The 23235-nt window shown below is 40.6% G+C and overlaps 1 protein-coding gene across 3 annotated transcripts in view; it reads left to right on the top strand.

Moving 5' to 3' along the window:
* The window catches only part of SETD3 (SET domain containing 3, actin histidine methyltransferase), an 829217-nt gene that overhangs the window by 513725 nt on the left and 292257 nt on the right, over positions 1-23235 (top strand). The gene's annotated exons all lie outside the window — the stretch shown is intronic.

Genomic DNA, 23235 nt, shown 5'->3' with positions numbered 1-23235 from the left:
AGAACTGTCATTGAATTATACCAGCTGGCCATCTGTTTCTATGGTCCAACTTGGTTCTCACAGGTCAGGTACCACCTTCTGACATACAGCTAAGATCTTTGGCTGAAACATTCCAGATACCCACAATGGCCACACAGAATAACGCACAGCACTGCAAATATGGCTGACATTCTTTTATCCTGCCATCTGTGAAATTTATGGCAGATCTCAGTGACCACCTGGTGAGTCTGGACAACTTTCTGTTCAGCATGCAGTGCCTTCAGCAGTAAATCAGTTGCCTCCTGGAGCATGGACCACACCACACACTTCACTGCCGGTTTTACCCCTTGCTGGACTGCGTTCACCACTTGTTGCTTAGCAGTCACATGACTGTTGTCTTTTCTGGATTTTGCCTCTTCCTAATTTTGCTATGCAGAACACAATGGGGAAACAACATTTGTCAGATGCAGATATAATTCTTCCTGTACTTTTTTTGAACACAAGTTAAACAGTAACATTAACCACTTCTGCAACAGATATGTGTTTCGCAATATTTGCAGGCTCTAATTTACGTATACCTGGTACATGTGTGACTTTGGTGTGTAATGAGCTACCAGGGACATGTATAGTTGTAGAGCAGATATAGTACCTTCTGAGGGCACACATGACTGCAGTGGCCAGCATGCAATAATGTGCATGATGTAGTCGTGGTATAATGCCCATCAGTTTGCATGACTTTTAAGAGAAGAACATGGTTGAAGAATGATCTGATATACTACATTAATGTTCATGTATGTGCTTACCTTTATACTGCTATAAATGTGCGTAGATCTTCTGCTTTGTACATGTATCCATATGCTGACTAAAATGGCTTACTCTGTCATATCACTGTTGTAGTATTCCTCACATCTCGGATTCCCTGCCTGGGGCAGCCCGACATCCTGCCAGTATACCAAAGTCTTAGGTTGCTTTAAGGTTTGGTGTATGCCACACACATGCTCCTCATGTAGTGTAGGGTGTAAAGGTAATGTCTGGATGTACCATCCTCAGAACTTTTTTGACGGTGGTCTAAATGCCTACATTGTGTGGGAGACAGACTCCCCATAAAGACCGCCACAAACAATGTTTGTTTTGCCTAGGTGCCTCACATGACCATACAGCTTGTTCTGTCAGGCTTTTGTAATGAAAACTCTGCATAGTAGGTTTTCTTACTTAGCATTGCATCTGGAGAATCAGTGACTTAAGCTCTTCGCTAAAGATATTATGGAACGAACTTCCCACCCCAAGCATCAACCATCAGGGAAGAAGAAGGCTAAAAAATCTAGATTGGAATCTTCCACTGTCCAGCCTTTGCTGGACGATTCTCCCGAGGTAAGAGAATGGATGGAGATTTGCCGGGTTTTGTTGTCAGATTCCTCTGCCACAATCGGATCGGAGGCCGGCAAGGATCCGGCTTTAAGTATGTCCAATGAGTCTTTGCAGACATCCATTTCGGACATTCAGGAAAAAATACGGTTGATTATTTTCGAGGGGCCTAGGGGTGTTCCTCAGGTTTTAGTCAGAGAAGAAGTCTCTACTACTGTTATTGAATGCCGTCCTGGGTCAGAGCCATCCAAGTTTTTCCAAGGCGGATGCCCCATTAAAGAAAAAAAAAAAAAAAAAACTAAACATGTTTCTCCTGCCCCTAGGAATCCACAGAGTGAGTGGCAGGCCTTCACTCAGGGTTTGTTTAATGCTTTAATGGCATTGAAACCTCCTCAGGTTGTTTCTGTTCCAGCTCCCAGTTGATCGTCTACTCCACTTAAAATGCACAGGAAATGAGATTCCTCTGAGGAGGAGTTAGATTCTGATGAGGAATCCCCTTGCTTACTCTTCTCAGATTTGTTCTCCTTTGGACTGTGGGTCAGAGGAAGAGGAATCTACCAGTCCTGATACTCCTTTTGAAGAAATTTTGTTTGGGGATGCAATCTCCAGGATGATGGAGTTTTTTTTTTTTTTTTTTTTTTTTTATTAATAGGATTGTGCTCCGGTTCATAAGAGGTACTATGAGCTGCTGCAGATGGAATCTCCAAAACCTCCTGCCATGGCTGCTTTGTTAGATGCATATTCAAATGCCTCTAAAGCACCTGACTCTCAGCCCCCTGCTCCCAAGAAACCCGGTAGGTTTTATAGGGTGCCTGAGGATTGTAACTTTTTGTACAAGTGTCCTGCTGCTGATCCTCAATTGCTTCCTTCGCCCAAGTTGCTGCCTACTGATTAAGTCAACAGAACTGTGGAAAGGCTAGGTAAGAAGGTTTACACCTCGGCTACCCTAGCTCTTAGGGCTATTAATTATCAGACCCATATGTCCAGGCATGTGTTGGCTCTCCTATCTCAGGCTTGTGAGGTTATAGCTGATCTTCCAGACTCTGAGGGTAAAACTTCTGCTCTTTCCTTGTTAGAGACTTCTTCACAGGTGGTTTGTCATTCCATCAAATGTAGTTATGATGAAGTAGATTCTTCTTCTAGGGCTGCTGCTTTTGTGTCAGTGATGAGGAGGTATTCCTGGCTTCGGCTGCAACCAGTGCCTGATGATACCAAGGCTAAGCTGATGGAAGCACCTCTTGATAATCAACACTTGTTTGTGGAGGTTGCTGCTGGTTTGTTTAAGTCCCTTCAGATTCAGAACTCCAAACATGTGTTTGTCTTGCCTGTTCCTAAATTTCAGAGAAACTACCCTAGTAAGCAAGCCTTTGTTCACAGGCAATCTCACCCTCCTCCTAAGGGCAAAAAGAGTGGCAAGTGGGCTCCTCCTGCTAAGGCTACTCAGACTTCAGGGGCTCAGAAGTCTTCCTTTCCAGGTAAAGCAGATGCTGTATGACTATTGATTTCTTCCAAGCCACGTTCCTCTTTCTCTTCTCCTCTCTCTCTCTCGCTTCCTGTTTGGCTTCAGATTTCTTAGGATTCTTGGGTTCTGTCCATTATTCACTAAGGGTATTTCATGGTGTGGAAATCCCTTCCCCCTTTTATGGCCATTTGTCAGCCACCTCTAGAACAACTCCCCTTTTTCTCAGAGTTACTTTGAGACTTTTTGACTCAGGATACTATTAAAGAGGTGCCTGTGTCCTACAGGGGGAGGGGGGTTTACTCCTGGATGTTTCTAGTTCCCAGAAAAGAGGTACTTGGAGGCCTATTCTAGACCTCTCTCATCTAAACACTTTTCTGAAGGTGCCCACTTTTCGAATGTTGTCCCTTCAGACTCTGTTCCTTGCTTTGCTTCCTCAGGCTTATGTGGTGTTGCTGGAGCTCAAGAATGCTCATCTCCCTATTTTGAAACATCCCTTTTCAGGAAGTTTTTGCAGTTCTTTGTTGCTTTCTGGCATTTTCAGTTCTCTGCTTTACCCTTTGGGCTTTCTACTGGCCCAAGGATATTCACCAAATGCCTCTGTCCTATGATTGCTTTTTGCAAGCTTCAGGGAATTCAAGTATTTTCTTATTTGAATGACCTGATTCAGTTCTCCTGTCTAGAGATCCAGTTGGAAAATCTTCATTTTGCCATTTCACTTCTTCAGAGCCTGGGGTTCACAGTAAACTTCAAAAAGTCTTCTCTGACTCCTCAGGATCATGTTTTTCTGAGTTGCAGGATTCAGACGGTGCCTATGCTGGCATTCCTGCCTCTTTCCAAGGCCTAACTCTAATTTCCTTCTTTTAAACTCTTCTTCCTCTGGCCTGCATTACAGCCAGGGTGTTTCTGAGAGCTGTGGGTTTCACGGCATCCACTATCCCTATGCTCACTCTGGCCAAACTCCACATGAGAAAGTTTCAGTGGTTCCTGAAGTCTGTTACAACATGAACATCCTCTAGAATTTGTAGTTCTTCTATTTTGTCTCAAGAAGGAACTTCACTGGTGGATCCAGCAGTTGTTTCTGAATCCAGGGCTCCCTTTTCATCCCCCTCTTCCCTCTCAGGGACTGTACACAGATACTTCAGGCATGGGATGGGGAGCAGCTTTTGGCTCTCTAAAGGTGCAGGGGTTGTGGTCACTTCTTCAACAGAAGGAGCACATCAGTGTCAAAGAGATGAAAGCCTTTCTGCTGGCTCTTCAGGCTTTTCATCCTCTTGTCTACCCAGGACCTGTGAGTATATTTCCAGGCAATACCACAGTGATGTGGTATATAAACGGGTTTGGGGGGGGGGGCAAGATCTTACCTTCTTTTCCAGTTGGCACTCCTAGTATGGGATCTTGCTGTCCAGTATCAAGTGACTCTTCAGGCCGTTTACATTCCCTCAGATCAAAACATTGTGGCAGACACTCTGAGCAGGTACTTAACTCAATACCACAAATAGATGCTTCACAAGGATGTGTTTCTGGACATTGTCCACCAGTGGGGTATTCCTCAAATAGATCTGTTTGCCTTCCCTCTGAACAGGCAGTTTCCTCTATTTTTTGCCAGAGTCCCAGGTCCTCTGGTGTGGAAGGTGGACCCCCTATCTTTTTTTTAGAAGGGGATGTTTCTTTGTTTTCTCTCCCCTTCCCCTCATTCCAAAAGTCTTGTTCAAGATTCAACAGGATGCTTCCAAAATCTTGGGGGGGTCCAAAATCCTAGGGGGTCTAAGGGCTTTTAAAAATCCAGCTACGCCCTTTGACATGCAAGATGAAAGTGAACAAAGGTTTCATAAAAGATGGGTAGCAGCAGCCCATCGTTGTTCCATAGAATGGATAAATATATTGGTAGAAAGAGACAGGCTTAAACAAACCAAATTGCATGAGGGTATTAATATAGCATGGTGAGTCTCTTTCTAACTTACTGGGCAATGATCAGCTACAGAAGTGCTTGTGTGACATTAAGAACAAACTTGCCGACTTTGAACAAGATTTGTTAAATATTAAGAAAAACAAATTGCATTGAGATATCCATGATTATAATAATAATGTGGCATTTGCGTGGAGAACTAATAAGAAGAGACATCCTACGCATGCTCACATGGGTCAAGAGAGGCAGGAACATAATGGCGGCTCGGGTGTTGGTTCGGAGACATCCATGGAGTGGGAAAGTGATTCTGGTGATTATCCAGATTTGCCAGCAGCCCAAGATCCCCGATATTTGAACCAGACCTTTCGGAGCGGTCAGAGAAGAGAACATGGTGATTTTCAGAACAACAAGCAAACAAGGACAGTGCCAGAGTTTGCCGATAGAACTACATACGAGGGACAATCTTCAACATATAGTAGACCTAAACGAGTCCGATGGAATGAAACAAGGGACTGAAAATACAGTATGTAATTCCATTACTAATGTATCAAGTAGTTATGTGATTAATTTGTCTGGATATGTGCTTAATAATTTTGAAATTGAAATGCTAAATAAGGGTCTAAAGTTTATACCTACTGTTACCCCTAGGTTACATGTGCTTAAGAAAGATATGTTTCTTTTAGCTAGAAAATTGCATTTGTTTCATTTTTTTCAATCTAATACAGATCAGAATTAATTCTCATATTACTATTATTAAGAGTATATATCTGAAGATGACCGTTTCTATTCTTGTTCATCAGATTTACAGGGTGATATTGCAAATAATGCTTATTTTAAGTTGGATACTAGCAATATTGTGGTGGAGTCATTTTGTCCCCCCTTTCAATCATACTGGGATAATATAGTTCTCCTCTATGCTTGATTTTACATTAGAAACTTTATGTAATGACATTAAAAAAAAATTCTATCAGGTATAATTTAACAAAATCAAAATGGCAAGCATTGCAAGGGCTAAGTAAAAATCAACATCTTATATTTAAACCAGCTGATAAAGGCAATAAGGTAGTGATTATGCATTTTACCCAGTACGTTAAAATGTGTTATGATCATTTAGATTCATAGGTTCATAGGTTAGTACTAATTGCCCTTATGGGCCATTTTAAGCCTAGCCAATTACACCATGTGAGAATCAAACACTACACCTTGTATTTCTAAGGTAAGCACCTTAACCATTATGTCAACCCCCCACCCGATGTTACTACTTACAAAAAAAGTTGTATAACAGATTATGAAAAAGCAGTTACTGAATTCTTGGAACTTCTAAATAAGGGTGTCAGATTGGGTTATTTTTCTCAGGATGATGTTAAGAACAAATTTGATGTAAAGGGATGTGAAATTGCCAAATTCTATTGTCTCCCCAAAGTTCATAAGAATATGCATAACCCTCCTGGCCATCCTATCGTCTCAGCCTGTAAGTATTTTTTGAATAGTATGGGTACATTTTTGCATAATTTTCTGCTACCATATGTTATTAAACAATCTTCATTTATTAAAAATAGTTATGATTTTTTAGATGAGATGAAATTGATAGTTTGGACAGAAGAAATGTATTGGTTGACTATAGATGTTAAGAGTCTATACACCAATATTAAACACAGGATTGGACTTGGTGTGAAGCATTAAGAAAAACATTAGGTGATAGTCCGTTGACATATTATATTATTGAGTTACTAGAATTTTGTTCGACTAATAATTTTTTTGAATTTGATAACATATTTCATTAGTTACAGGGTACGGCGATGGGATGGCTTTTGCCCCCATGTATGCCAATGTTATAGATTATCTATATAATCTGAAGTTTTTTCATGAACATGTAGTGCAGTATTATAGATATATAGATGATCTAATTTTCATTTGTAAGGGAGGTCAGGAAAAGGTTTCTGACTTCATTGATAAGCTTCAAGATAACCCTAATCAAAAGGTGCTTCAACAAAGTATTAGTTTAAGGGTGTGGACACTTATGCAACCAGCTTATTGTATGTTTTTTATATTTTATATTTTCCCCTAACATATTTGTTTGTTTTTCAATTGAATTATACAGGTTATAGGTCACATTAAAAGCGGGAATAGTTTGGAAATTATTTATTGTGGTCTCAATTTTTTATATCTCAAAAATCTGACATTTTAACAGGGATATATATATACTTTTTATATCCACTGTATTGAAATAGGTTGTTTAACAGAAGAATGCAAAGAGATGCATTTAAATTTTTAATAGATGTAGTGATTTGTATGTATGGTTTATATAGTGACATTTTCAAATTCTATAAAGAAGATTTTTCAAACAAAAAATAGAAAGCATCTAGCAACAGTTTGCATGCATCTTTGTGTAGATTTTTCTGCACTGGCTATCCCTATTTTGTACTGTAGAATTTAAGCTAACAATGAATGCTGTTAAATGGGTGTGATAAAATGATTATGTGACTGTGTAAATTGCATACCACTTAGTGCACATCATTAACCAGTTTATCACAATTCTTTGCACAGTTTCAGTCACAACTCACCCCCATTCAGGAAAACACACACACACACACACACACACACACACACACACACACACACACACACACACACACACACACACACACACACACACTCAGGTACCACAACTACATCTATATAAATCAAGGCCCGGTTGGGAGGGTGGCTTAATGGCTAAGGTGCTTGCCTTACAAACACAAGGTGCAGGGTTTGAGTCTCACAGGGGATAATTGGCTAGGCTTAAAATGGCTCGCAAGGGCAGTTAGCTTAGTACTAAACTATGAACTATGAACTAGAAACAAAGTTTACTTCAGTTTGAATGAGAATAAGTAATAAACAAAGCAAAAAACTCAAGCTGTGACAAAACAGTGAGAAAACTGTATCACTGTCAGAATGGACCTCAAACTAAAAATCTAAAACAACATTAATGTAACAAGAACATAGCATTAAACTGTGATTGGAGATCTTGTACACTGTCCCCCTCAGTGCATATAAGCAGACCCTGTCAAATATAAAGCCAGCAGCATAGTTTATGCATGTGCCTATTGCCACGTCATGTGTGCTCAATGAATATTAATTTCCTTCTTAATCACTATACAGAGTAGTTAATGAATATTCATGAAGCAAACATTTCTGAATGTGTACATTCTGAAGTGTAGCACATCATTTGTTTTCTCCGAGAATTTTAGACAAAACAAAAAAGGGGCTTTTTAAAATGTTACTCTAATTCACTTCAAAATTATGAAAAGAATAGTGTATCAGCATACATTTTCTGAACAATTAATATGGAACTGCAATGTCTAGTGCTAAAGGACCATAATTTTTCGTGATTTACCAGAAAATCAAACATTTTATGAGGAATATGGCAAAAATATGAGGCAAAATCAGGGACACTGAAAAAAATGAGCACACACTTCTGCTTTAAACTTCTACATTGTGTGGCATAGCAGCAGCATTACCAGCATACCACTCGGCTGCTTTGCTCAAGAATCAGGGACAAAGGACAAATATCATGGACATTTTTTAAGTTCAAGTCACTAGAGGAGCAGGTTTTACACCAGCATGCATTTGTCTGAGCAGTAAGAAGCATGTAATTGTAATGTCCGGCATCAGCTGACAGTCTTGATTTATGAATATTCATTAATTAACAGATTTAATGATATCTGTAAGCAAGTTCTCCTAATCTAACATGCGTAAATACATTATTTAAATTGGGTACCATGTCACTCAAGGCTGGCTGGCGTATACATAATGTAATGGATTTGTACATATATATATATATATATATATATATATATATATATATATATCACATTTACAATGCCCAAACCTGCACAGACTGAAGGGGGTACTGTTCTACACTTTCCCTGTTATTCTAGCAAGTCTTAAAATAACCTGTACTGCACTACTGCAATAAAATTCCACAAAAGTGCACAAAAATTTAAAATGTGCCTCAGAACTGAAGTAAAAAGCTACCCATAACATTGCCTAATTATAAAACCTTGCTAACCTGATAAAGCCACTTTCAGTAGACAAACTTGGCATTTGCTGAGTCCCTTTGAAACGGTAATCAAAACTAAAATATATCTAAAAGAGAAAAAGGATGAATGAAATTTGTGGGAAGCGCATTGTGTGGTAGATGAAATATGTTGTAGTGTAGGGCTGGGCAACATTGTTGTGACTTGTTCCATAAACCTACAGCGTAGTATTGGATATTCCAGTTATATACTAGGCTCCCAACCTCTTCTGTATACACACACATTTAATAAATTTGTGTTTTTTGCTTCCATTGGGAAAACCTGAAGATGCTTTGGAACCGAGTTTTGTTTGTATTGACACAAGATGCAAGAGTAATTTCTGGGTAAATCAGTCTGACTTTTGCCTCAAGTTTTTTTTTGTTTCCTACATCTGGTTACTGACTGTGAGACTAGTAGCTTTTTTCTTTCAGAGAACAGTCAAAAGTGAAATTTCAAAGTTCAGTGTTTGGGTGTGGGGGGGGGCACAGGTACCTGACCACATTGTCCTAGTAGAGGCCATCACAGATGGGCGGGAACGGGAAGCAAAACTGTTGGTTTTGAAAGAGGAGTGGATCTAGAAGCCAGTATGTCAGATACCCATGTTGTCATGTGCTAGTGCTTTTCCTAGGTCCTACCCCAACATGCTGACTGAAATTTGTTAGGCTGATTCAGGCAGTGAGGCATGACCTGTTGAGGACAAGCCTGTACTACACTTGAGAGAAAACACTTCTTATTGGTCCTCCCCACATGCTCAGACTGTTGGTCCTTCCAAGTTCTGGCCTCTATACCAGTGCTAGAGAAACAATCCGTCTCCATCAGGAATAGGCTTGCCAGCTTCATCAGATTCCTAAACCACTAATTAAACTCAGGTTACCTAGGTCTTTGTAAGGCCTTCATCCCTGTATGCCACCATGCTGACAAGACGAAGTGCCTATGTTAGCAGAAAAAAAAAAACTCTGATACAGGGACATAAGAGATAAAACTGCAAATTTATCCCTGGTTTACCACTCCCTGTGCCTCATAGATAGAGGAAACATGTCAATAAATGATATGTTGTTCTTTTCATTTGGTCTTCAACCTGTGGGACACTGATCTGGGACGGATCCGACTTGGCCACATTTTACCAGCATCAGATCTGAACTCCAAGCTCCTCCCCTACCCATAATTCCCTCGTCTCCTTCCTCCCTCCCGATCTTGTTTGCCGCATGTAACGCTAGCATCATCGTCTGTGCACTATGCTGTTTTTGGGTAAATGATTTGTTCTTTAGCTCTATTTTTCAAACCCCCCTTTCACTTTTACCTACTTCTCACATATCTCTTCTCTATACTGTGTGTGGTGAGTGCTTTGGGTTATCTCTCCATTTCCTATGGCTGAGACACACAAACCAGGGTTCAGGGAATGCACAGTGTGTGGTCATAAGCTTTTCCCAGCAGATGGCCACACACTCTGCATAGTTTGCTTAGGGGTCCTGCACCTCAATTCCTCCTGTTCGATCTGCGCAGTGTTCAATCCATGCACATTGATTGACAAGAGGAAGACGCTGATCTTCCCTACTCCTACTGCGGAGGCTCAAGCTTATTCTTCAGCTGCTTCTGCTGCTTCCTCTCTCCCAGCCTCTGGGACTCAACCTCCAGACAAGAAGACCGGGGATGTAGAGAAGCGTGAACATAAGGACCAGGATAGGCCAAGGAAGTGGCCCCTCGACTGCTCTTCCTTGGCCGAGCCTCCGGAGAAATCTCGCCCGGCTCCTAGCTTGGGTTTCCCCCCTTGCTCTGGTCACCTTGCTTCTCCCTGGAGCTGAAGGTGTCTTGGGTCCATTCCCCAGTGTCAACTTCCCCTCACCACATCTCTAGGTTAGTATCGGTGGCCTTTTCTGCCAGGTCCACCCCTAACCTCTCCGAAGCGGAGGTGGACTGGATGATGTGGAGATTCATCTGCATTCAGATTCAGATGGGAGTCTTGCCTGCCCCCTACCCCTCTGGGGCTGGGGGCATGCAGTCTACCTTTGTCCCAATCACTCCTTCTCCGATCTGACCCCCGGCTTTGGAATATTTGGGTTCGAGGCCCTTCGCATCGAGGGGTCAATGCCATTGGTACCCTGTACTTTGACACCTAACATTGCCCTGAGTGGGTCGGCTCTGAGCAGTCCATCCGCCAGACCGAGAGTCTAGGACCTTGGACTGTTTTGGGAAGTGAGTCTACACTTCAGCAGTGTTCTGTGTGCGTGTGCTGAAGTACATGGCACACATGATCAGGCTTCAGTGAGACCTAGTAAAAGAGGTCACTGAATCTACCCCAGGGTCCATGTCAGCAGAGGAAAAGAAGATTTTCTCCTCTCAGATGGCCACCCTCACCTCCATTGCCAATACCTCTATGTGGCTTCTATCTCACGCTACTGAGAGCACTGATAGAGCAGCCAGAACAGGCATTGCCATCAGGCGTCATGCCTGGCTCCTACTTTGTGCCTTTTCGGAGCCCTTTAAGGCATGTTTTACATATGATGGTTCCCCTCTATTTTGAAAGACTGTATATGACGCACTGGTCCAGAGCAAGAAGGATAGGAAAACTCTGCCATCAGAATCTGCTTCTCAACCCCTCAACAAACCTTCTCCAGGAATCAGCAAGGGGCAAAGAAGATGTGTTTCTGGAAGTCTCAGGGCTATTCCCAGGATACTCAGGACTTGCCCTCTCACAGAGGCAGAGGGAGATGTGACAGACACCGCCCTCATGGCAGAGGGGGTCAGAGGAACCAAGGGTCTCAGAATTCTTTCTCTGACAGGCCTGCACACAGCCCTGAAGGGTTGCCTGGCTGCTCATCTCTGAAGGCAGTCGAGGGTCGACTTTTGCTACATCCAATGGTCTGGGAGTCCATCACAGACGATTGTTGGGTGTTAAAAATCATATCCAGAGTATATTCAATCCCCTTCACATGGATACCACTCGCTCGAAAAGCGAGCCATCCAGCCCGTCCCCCCAAGACCAGTCCGGATTAGGCATCTATTCCAAGTTCTTTTTAGTGCCAAAGAAAATGGGTAACTTGACACCAATTCTGGATCTTTCTACCCTGAACCTGTCCGTTGCCAAGACGAAATTCTGGATGGTCACACTTCAATCTATCCTGCCCTTCCTGCAGGAGAATGACTGGATGTGCTTGGTATTCCTTTTAAGACGCATACTATCATGTCAGAATGGACAGACACTCTCAGAGGTTTCTCCGCTTCCAGCTGGGGACCAGTCATTACCAGTTCAGAGCACTACTCTTTGGTCTCACTACAGCCTTTAGGGTGTTCACCAAAGTGATGGCGGTAGTAGCAGCTCACCTGGAGCAGCAGGGCTTCCAGGTCTTCCCCTGATTGGCTCCTTTCTGCTCTGTCCAGGCATTGACTCTGTCAAGCTCGGGATTTCCTTATCCAGACTGCCCACCAGTTGGCCATCACCATAAATCTTAACACATCCCTGTTAGAACTAGTTCAAGTTCTGGATTATTGAAGCTCGGTTAGACACCATTCAGACCAAGGTTTTTCCTGATGCCAGACAGACTACAGTCACTCAAACAGCATGTCTTGTGCATCCTTCAAGCTCAATCTCACCAAGTGTAATTTGTCTTACGAGCATTGGGGTCCATGCCAGCCACAATCACCCTTGTACCCACAGCTCGGTTACACATGAGGGTGCTCCAGTGGACTCCAGCAGTCCAGTGGTCATTTCTAGATCTATCTTTGTCCCATCCTGTTCATCTCTCTCGAGCCTACAGGGACTCTCTTCTCTGGTGGATTCAGTCTTTGGACCTTCTTTGCAGTCGACCATTTATTCTTCTCACACCACTGATCACAGTGATTACGGATGCCTCCCTACTCGGGTGGGAGGAGCATTGCTTGGGAAGGACAGTCCAAGGCACGTGGTCTTCCCTGGAGACCCAGTTGTATATCAACAGCCTGGAGATGAGAGCGGTACTATTGGCATTGCAGGCTGTTCATGCCCATCTTCGCCAGGGACGATTGCCATCCAGACAGACAACATGTCGGTAGTCTAGTACATCAACAAACAGGGGGGATCCAGGTCTTATCTCCTTTGTCATGAAGCCATGAGATTGTGGGAGTGGGCGATCTCCACCAGACATTTTCTGGTGACAACACACATTCCGGGGAGGTCCAACATTCTAGTGGACAGGCTCAGCAGATCTATCCTGATGCCTTACGAGTGGTCTTTAAAACCTTCAATAGCGAAACAGATCTTTCTAAAGTGGGGTCAGCCTTGCTGCAGTCTCTTTGTCTCTCCTTGCGACACAAAGTGCAAGTTTTTCACTCTGAATCCCCCTCCGGGGGAGTCCCCCAGAAACGCTTCGGTTCATGCTTGGCCCTCCAGTCTTCTCTATGCTTATCCCCCACTTCCCCTGTTTCCAAAGTTTATTCAGGAAGTGCAATGGCTGGGGGAGCTCAGTCATCCTCATTGGCCCCTTCTGGCCTTGCCAAGTATGGTTCTTTTCTCTGTGGTCTCATGCAGTGTGTTCTCCTTGGACGTTGGATTCAGTTACGGATCTAATTTCACATTCCTCAGAGATTCCACACCCAGATGTGGCCAGCTTGAAGCTTAGCACTTGGGCTGCCCCAGTTCCTATGATAGGACTCCTGGGCTACCTTCTCTGGTTAAGAAGATATTGGTAGCGGCTCAAATATCTTCCACTAGGAAAGTTTATTCTAGCAAGTGGAAATGTTTTTCGATTTGGGCATCTCAACGTGACTTGCATCCTTGTACTTCCCTGGTTCCTGCTATTTTAGAGTTTCTGGCAGGTATTTTTCAACAGGGCTCCAGTTTCTCTATGGTTAAAGTTCAGCTGGCGGATATTTCTAACTTCCACATAGGAGATAATTCAGCTTCCCTGGCTTCTTCTAAGCCCCGTAAAGCCTTTTTGAAGGGTACTTTTCTCCTTAGGCCACCAGTCAAGGACCCAACACCTCCTTGGGACCTTAGCTTGGTCCTCCAAGCCTTAGTTTCTTCCCCCTTTGAACCTGCTGCTTCGATGGATCTGCAGTTGCTGTCTTGGAAGACAGCCTTCCTGATTGCCATTACATCAGTTAAAAGAGTGTTGGAGCTTCAAGCCTTATCAATTAAGCCCCCATATATGATCTTCCATAAAGGCAGAGTATCCTTACACACTAATTCTTCCTTCCTTCCAATAGTGGCCTCGGAATCCAGCATTAATTAGGTTATCAGTTTCCCTGTTATCTTTCTGAACTTTCAGAATAAAGGAGAATATAAATTGCACCTGCTGGATGTTCCTAGACAAGTACATTTTTACTTGCATAGAACAAAGGCCTTTTGCAAGTCTGATCTACTTTTTGTCACCTTTCTTAGGGAAACCTGTATCGAAGGTCACCATTGCTCATTGGATCTCTCAGTGCATACTCTTGGCATATTCAACCAAAGGATTATCTCCACCAGATCACATTAAGGCACATTCTACTAGGTCTGTGGCTACTTCAGTTGCCTTTTGGTCTAGAGTTTCCTTGGATGACATTTGCTCTGCGGCTACCTGGGCATCTTCATATACTTTCATTTCCCATTACAAGTTGGATCTTCTGTCCAGGAGCAGGGCATCCTTTGGCCCCTTCCATGAGGGCTCCCAGGTTTTTTTTGGTAGCTGGGGACTCTGTCCCACAGGTTGAAGACCAAATGAAAACAACAACTTCAGATAAAGAAGTTATGTACTCACCATAACGTTCCATCTGAGTAGTTGCTTTTCATTTCTTTCAACCGTCCGTCCCTTCTCCCCCCCCCCCCCCCCCCACACACACCTGCCTTCCATGGGCTGTGTGGTTATCTGTCTGGAAGAGACATGGCTTTTTCTTTGGCATAATCAAGAATTTCTTATGCTAGTCTCTGGGTAATTTTGCCAAGGAGTAAGGCATTGAGTCAGGTTGGGATACTATGGGGGCAGCAAACTCGATCTGAGGGGAGGAAGGAGACAGAGGTATTATGGGTAGGGGAGGAGCTTGGAGCTCAGATCCGATGCTGGTAAAATGTGGCCGAGTCGGATCAGTGTCCCACAAGTTGAAGACAAATGAAAAGCAACAACTCAGATGGAACGTTATAGTGAGTATATAACTTCTTTTCCCAAAATATCATTGTTTGGCCTATTTCTGAGTTATTTGTATGGAAAATATAAGGACTAAAAATTATCATGGGAATGTAAGGCTAGACTTCTTAAAATACTTACAGTTCAGTAGCCTAGTAAGTACTTATATAAAGCGGGCCTCTGGCCAGGCTTGACATTTTCTTGTGAAAAGAAGTATAAGAAGAAACTATGGTCTGAGACTAGATTGCCTTCGATAATTAATACCATTGCTTCTTTAACCTAGGAGAAATGAAAGCATTTCCAAGTCTCTTATCACTTAAGACTATAATGGCTACAATTGTGTTGAACAAGCAGTTTACCAGTTTAATGGAGCAGCATTTTTCCCTCAAAAGTGTTTATTTTAGTATAAGATTCAGTAAAATGAGGAAGGACACTGTCTCCTCAGCTTCCTGAAACTGCACAGTTCTTTTATAATTTATATGGTGCATTTGGTAGCAACTTTAGGTATGTGGCAGTAAGGTCTTTTAAAAGAGGAAAGAGCAGTACGCTCAATAAAATGAGTCTGACATTAACAAAGATCACACTCATCCGTCAGGACGTCTAAGAGGTGGCTGTGAAAAGCTTGTGCTATTGTATTGTTGGCTTTATTTACTGAAATACTAGAGTGCAAAGAGTGGACAGTTCTTTGCTGGAAATTTTAGATGAAAAGTCCCTTGTCAGATGTATATTATTAAAGTGATGGGAAGGCTTTTAGATGCCGCTGAATGCCACTTCCTTTTGATAGTGGAATGTCGTGGCAGAACCATTTAGTCGTGCCAAATGTGCCCTCCAGAATGATTTTGTTGACTATTAATATCCTCTGTAAGCCCAGACCATATAAATTTCAATGAAGGCAATAACTCTCTAAGGATAAAACTGCGTCACACATGAAAACATAGAGAAGTGTTGGATTGCTTTTCCCAGTCATAGCGAGAAAGTACATTGTAGGGGTTCATTTAGAGGTCACGATTGCAACCATTGTGGAATTCCCTAGCATCAGTTGTATGTGATGTAGAGTAAATCTGTGACACAGCTTTCTGCAAGCCTCAAACTCTTCCTTAGCTAGTGAAGGACAAATTTTGCGCACGTCATCGACTAATGGCAAAAATAATAGGGCGGGTATATGTTTGCATTCTGGGGCATCAACACCACCCTTTCAGTTTTGGAGGGTTTGGAGCTTTACTGTAGTAGGCTGGTACATGCACACTACATTCCCTTGAGTTTCCCCATGATCTCTGAGGCTACTCGCCCACACTGTATTATGGAACGCTTGGCATTTACTGTTAAGGAGACTCACCCAGATCTTCCCTCGTGGAACTCCTCTGATCTAGATGTTATATGTATGCATGCTGTTCACTCTCTGGTGGTAACTACTTGAAGTTTGCTTTAGTCGGCATGGTTACTTTTAAAAGAAAATTGCTTCTGTTACACAGTTACTTTGCACACCCTGAAATATACTCTTCTTTCTGTATTGAACTCCCAAATTGTAATAAGCATTGGTCATGGCGCTTGGGTTTATCCTTGGCATTTATTCATCACCAAAATCCTTTCTCTTTTACCACTGAAAGTTGTATACTTGGAGAACTGCTGATGATCCTGTAAACTTTATTAGAAAGTCATGTTTAGATATATTTCCATTTCTATCACTTGTGAGATAATATAATTGCATTCTCTGCTGTTACTTCAGTGGCATGTATTAAAATACATATGCTCCTGGTCACTTAATGTATGTCTTTTGTTCTCCTTTGAGAAAATTATGCAGTGATTGTTTGCTTTCAAGACAACTGGGAAACAACTGACTCTTATGTGATAACATGATTTCAGAGAGAGTAAGCAATAATTCCCAACAGGGTGTGCGTTACCGTGTAAACGGTGCATGCCCAGTGGTGTTCTGAGGCCTGACTATAGTAATACACACACCCTGGAGGGCATTATTGCACTTAAAGAAATGGCTGTCTGTAAAATTGTGTTTTGTTTTGTTTATTTATTTTTTTTAATTTAATTTTATTTTATACTTTTGATGTAAAGTAGTTCCTCTGCCTAAAGTTTCAAACTTGTTGTAGTATATGTAAATTGTGTTGCAGGAAGTATTTTCTATCCAAATATAAGATTTTCAGACTGTCCAGATTTTTACCTCTTTTTTTTTTTTTTTTTTTTTTTGTCTTTTACTCATACAATTTGTGGTTTGATGACCAAATCATTGGAGATTAAATCACTTGATGATGACCTACATTTGAGTTTCAGACTTTATTTCCTTCTGAAAATACACAGTAAAACAAATCCTTTTATTCTAGCTACTTTCTAAAATCTGCTCCTATTTTTGAGCCTTTTTCTCCTATTTATTTTAGGCTTTATCTGCATTTCTGTGAGCTAAGAGATTGAGCAGTATGCATATCTCTTAATTTTAACTGCTGCTGTCAATGCTCCGTCCCTCTCCCTCTCTCTCTCTCTCACACACACACACACACACACACACACACACACACACACACACACACACACTTTTTTAAAATATTTCTTTTAATTTTATATTCACTAAACAGCAAAATGGCTCAATCGGACTCGTTCTCACTTTTATGCATGCATACATTTAAACACACACTTTTCTGTTTTTATTTTTTTTACATTTTCTATTTCTTTTAATTGTATATATTCATTGGTTCATAGGTGTTTACTAGGGTAACGACCACAAGGGCCTTTTTAATCCTAGCCATGCATCCCAAATCTCTTGACAAGTTCTTATACCCTTGATAAGTGTAAGCAGGGGCCTGGGAAATGAACCATTTACACGCTGTCTGTGTGTATTAGAGACATAGGTGCCAAACCAGGAATTAATTTCATGTTCCCTATCCAGTTGTCCAAGTTATACTTGAATTCGGTTGGGAAGGAACTCTGCTTCTCATGGATGGGGAGACAGTTCCAGAGAAGGGATAGTCTCTGGCATGCATACCTTTTTCTCCAGCCAGTCCTCTTTATATCATAGGCAATATTTAGAATGGGTAATTCTAGTGCCATTTGTTTTGCGGATACACAGGAGGTCCATCAAAGTGGGGTCTGACAGTGCCTAGTTTGCCAGGCATAGATCTCTCCTCAACAGCCTGTTGGAGACAGAATACAGCGATAGGGCTTTGAGACATTGTGCATAGAACATGTTACTTAACACCATGTATTATTTTAGTGAGGAATCTCTGTGGACTTGTTGGTTATGCCTGGTTATGCCTGGTTAAGTACATACCAAAGGTGGCATTGTATTTAATGACAGGTCTGATAAATGCCAAATACAGTCTAACAATGACCTCCTTGGACCTAGATGTCATACCATTATTTATAAGTTGCACAACATAGAATGATTTCCTCACTACCGTAGAAATGTAATGGTCGAAGGCTAGATTACTTTATGTGTATGTCTTCAAGTCCCTGACTACTGGGTTAACTCTTAGGGGTGTGTTGTAAATATGATAGTTACCAGTGATGGATGTCTTCCCAAAGGATACTATTATGCATTTCTTGGCATTTAGTTTTAGTCCTTGGCTCTGACACCAGTTATTTCTTTGTGTCAGCCTTTCCAGGAGGATATTTGTGTCAGTGGAGGATTCAGTAACTGCTCCTAATTTGCAATCATCTGAATATTTAGTTAGCCAGAATCTATTGACATTGGCCTTGGCTTCAGAGAAGTAAATGCCAAAAAAGAGCAGTCCCAAGAATGATCCCTGAGGGACACCACTTGTGACTGGCCTCTTTGTAGAGATGGTCTCCCCAATTCTAACTTCCTGGGTCCTGTCTGTGAGCCAGCTTGCTATCCACTGAGTGATATAAGGGTTTGTAACCTTTTGAGTATGTCAGCAATGCTGGAGTGGGGTATTGTGTCAGATGCCTTAGGCAGTGTAGCCATTTCGCCTGCATCCATTGCTTTGGTGACCTTCTGAAAGAAGTTCACCAGGTTGAGTAGGCATATCCTGCCCTTGACGAAACCAAATTGGGTTGGGTCCAGTGTCTGGAGGTTTCCTGTGTCATTATTGATCATTTCCATGATAATTCTTTCCATGGCTTTGCATATGAGACCAGTGAGACTTGTAGGTTTGTAGTTTCCTGGGTCTGTAGATGGCACACCTCTGTGCAGTGGGATGACTGTTACTATTTACCATTCATGAGGCATGAAGCCTCTTTGGAGGCTACAGATAAATAGCAATTGCAGAGGGCCTGATGGATCATGTTTCATGCTATTTAGAAGGCATCCTGGGATATTGTCTTAGCCCCTTGATACAGTGCTCTTTGCCTTAAAGAGAGCATTAAGGACCTTTTCCCTAGTGACAGCAGGGGAAGTTACATTTGATGGTATCGAATGATGTAAGATTGAGGGGGAGAGAGGGATAAAGTTGGAGCTAAATTTGTTGGCTAGTAGGTGTGCTCTATCTTCTGGTTCAGTATAGGTGGTTCCATTAACAACAATCTCTGCACACAGTTGTGTATTTATTCCCTTTGAGGTTGTGGACATAACTAAAGAATTCCTTGTGATTGTCCTTGACGTGGGAGGCCAAATTTACCTCAAATTTGGCTTTGGTAGACTATTTTTCCTCTAAGTTTTTAGTTTGATGAGTGCCATTATCCTGCTGGGTGCTGCATCTCCTGATTGTTGCCATGATTTTCTTCTCTCTGTTTTACAGCCTATTGATGTCATTCCACTAGGGTGGCTTGTTTTTTGAGTTAGTTCTGTACTTCTTCCTGCTGGGTACAGCTGCCTCTATGCAGCTATTAACATGCTTGTATACGGCTTCTGTAAACAGTTCCACATAGGCAGCAGTGTTTTCTGGGTTTATGGGGCCTTAAAATTTTGCCAGGTTATCTGTTAATATCAGAAAGTTAGCCTATACATTAAAATTTTTCCAAAATCTTATTAATAGCAATCCTGATATTAAAGCATGGTCATTTCTTTTATATCCAGTAGCGTACACACAAGGTAATATAGTAACATTTAATATGGAAGTAGTCATCATGCTTAAAGAAAAGGGATTAATATATTGGCATCAATTGCTAAACTCTGGAAAACCTCTGACAATAGACCAGATTAAACAGAAATTAAATATGGAAGATAGTTCGTGGTTACATGTACAAGAATTAAGACAGTATATATTAAGCAAACAAGAAACAATGCAACCATCAATAAGACAAAATGTTCCTAACCTTATAGAACATGTAATATTACTAACGAATCAACCCATTACTGGAAAGGGATACTTATCATCTATTTATAAAACAAGCAAAAAAATAAAAATGCATAATAATGACAAAATATGGAATTATTATAGATCAGTTAATGGACATGAGTTGATTTTCTAGATGTTAATTTAAGATGGGATTTTGATGAGAGTAGGATTCATAGTACCATTCACAGGAAGAAAACTTTTAATAATGGTTACCTTCATTACAAAAGCGGTCATCCGACACATGTTATTGCTAACATTCCTAAAGGGCAATTCATTAGAGCTAGTCAAATGACATCAAAGGAATCTGATGTCATTGATGAGTTTTGTTTCATCAAGTCCTTATTTTCCAACAGAGGTTTTCCTATAGCACAGTTAGAGCAAACGGCGGATGATGTCCTTTTGAGACGTAACACTGATTTTCCACCTTTATTAAATTAATCTGTTGAAGGTATTAAGTCATGTGATAGTACAACAAATAGCATTTGGACCAATAATATGGTTTGTAGCCTTGGAATGAATTCAGACAGTAAGCATATTAAAAATATCATCACAAAAAATTGGCAAATAATCAAAGGCAATGCTGAAATGTTTGGCATTTTAGGTAAAAAAACAGTATTTGTTCATAGAAATGATAATAATCTAAAGAACATATTAGTACAACATAAACATGTTAAATCAAGTGTTGAAACAGTAAAGAAGGGAATGCATTGTTGCAATGGTTGCAACATGTGCAGGTACATTTCAGTGGGTCCATATATCACAGTTTCTACTTCAGAAAAAATTTTTGCAGTGCCAGGTTATGTCAATTGTCGGAGTGCAGGTATAGTTTACATTGCTCTTTGTTCCTCATGTCCTGCATTTCATGTGGGCATGACGACCAGAGAATTAAGAACACGCATTAGAGAACATATATATTGTATTAAAACAAAGGATGATAAGAATGCTCTTTTTAAGCATTCGCAAATGTGTAGGTTTTTCCATAAGTTTTTATTTTCTATTTTAGAAGTATGTCATAAAGATATGAGGGAAGGGGATTTCAAAAATTCATTGTTATGTAAGGAAGCTGAGTGGCAAATAAAATTAAAGGCAGACCAGTCACCAGAACTTAATGAGTCAATTAATATGAAATGTTTTTTAAAAAATCAAAAATTAAAAATAGATAAAAGCAATGATTTAATTTGTTTACATATTTTGTAAAATATTTTATTTTTTTGAATATATATATATATATATATTTTTTTTTTTAAATAAAAGGTATAATATTGTATTAATTGGGTAATTAACATCAATTATGTTGTGTTAATTATATTTGTATTTAAGAAGGTTGTATGATGGTGTATTTTATTCTGAAGAAGTCTACGGACGAAAGCGGAAATAAAAAATTGTGTTATGCTATTTCTTGGTGGTTTGGTCGCATTTGAGTTCACAGTAGCTGCTTTTTGTCTTTTTGTACATTTTTACTTAATGGACATGTGCCAAATGACAAGAGATAAAAAACTAATTCTTCTCTCTCCAAAGCAGACATCACTTTCATTACATTGGAGACTTTTTACATGGCAATTCATACACAGATCTTATGTAACCCCTCATAAAATGGAACTTGTGTTTAAGAAAAATATTGGCTGCTGGAGATGTGATTTATCAATAAAAGCAGACTGGCAACATATGTTCTATGAATGCCATTTGATTAAATCATATTGGGATAAAATAAATTATTTTCTGCAAATGGTATTCAATGATAAATTCCAGATTTCCAAATCTATTATTTTGTTTAATGCACCTGTACCCGACTGTGTGCCAAGAACAAAATATGTAATCTTATGGACTCTCCTAGCTATTGCAAGGAAGAACATTACATCAAACTGGAAATCCAAAGCTTCTCCAACTTTTAAGCAATTCATGAATATGGTGTCAGCAGTATCGCAATTGGAAATGAACACTATTAAAGGAAGAAATGAAAGAACTACATCATTATATGTAGCATGGCAAAAAGTAACTGAAATACTGGAGAATAATGACTGCAGCAGATTATAATCAGGAAACAATTGTATAGAAAGTCAATTATATGTCAACAATAGACACCCTTGTAAATACTTTATTTTGGTTTTAATGTTTGATATCTGTTTAGAGGTTTTAGCCTACCTTTTTAAATAATTTGTAAATACTTCATTGTCATAAATAACCTGCATTCATGTTTTCTTGTTTTTGGAAATGAATAAAAATATTTACAAAAAAAAAAAAAAAAAAAAAGAAAGTTAGCCTAGAGTAGTTCCTGAATATTCCAGGATTAGCTGGGGTTCCATTGTTTATTTTTACTTCAAAGGAGACCATTTTGTGATCTAACCCTACCAGAGAAGACATTACACAAGGGGGTGTGCAGAACTCAACAATATTAGTGAGGACCAGATCCAGTATGGTTGTACCCCTGGTTGGTATATTGACAGTCTGGTCAAGGGAGTTTGTGTTTACAAAATCCATGTATTTCTGTGCTTGTACATTTGATGTTGTATATGGTTCCCATTTAATAGTGGGGTTATTAAAGTCACCCATGAATATGGTATTGGGTTGGATGGTGAATGTTTCCAGTAAGTTTAAATATATGGTACGGGTTTCCTGGTTTCTAGAGGAGGACCTATAGCTTGCAAGGAGGTAGTTTGGGATTTTGCTTATGGGGATTTGAATGTGGAAAAGCATAAGTGTCTTGTCCTGTTTAATAGCCTTGAGGTATATTATATTTATTTTTGTTGTAAATCGAGACACCGCCACCTTTAGACCCTGTCTGTGTAGTAGCTGTTCTAAATATGTGGAAGACATTGTCACCTTGCACTGTTGATGTGCTCTCTGTGGCGTTAAACCATGTTTCAGTGACTGCACAGACGTCAGCATTCTTTAGGGTGAAGAGAGCTTCTAGGGAGTGGATTTTTTTGTTGAGACTCCTAGATGTGGCTGTATGTGCTGATGTGGGTGTTGTTTTGAAACAGTGCATTCTGGGCTGCAGAGGGTATTTGTTATAAATACTTCTTCGTCTAGGAGGTCTTTGTGGTTTAGGAAGGTCACATTTAAGTGCCTAAGGTTATGTGGGTCTATATGTCTGTTTTGAATTGTGTGTGATGGGTGCAGTGTGTGTACTAGTGGTAACCTGATT

Source organism: Protopterus annectens, chromosome 6.part0, assembly GCF_019279795.1.
Source record: "Protopterus annectens isolate FY-2018-M chromosome 6.part0, PAN1.0, whole genome shotgun sequence".
NCBI classification, from domain to species: domain Eukaryota; kingdom Metazoa; phylum Chordata; order Ceratodontiformes; family Protopteridae; genus Protopterus; species Protopterus annectens.
This window is presented reverse-complemented; position numbering and strand designations above follow the sequence as displayed.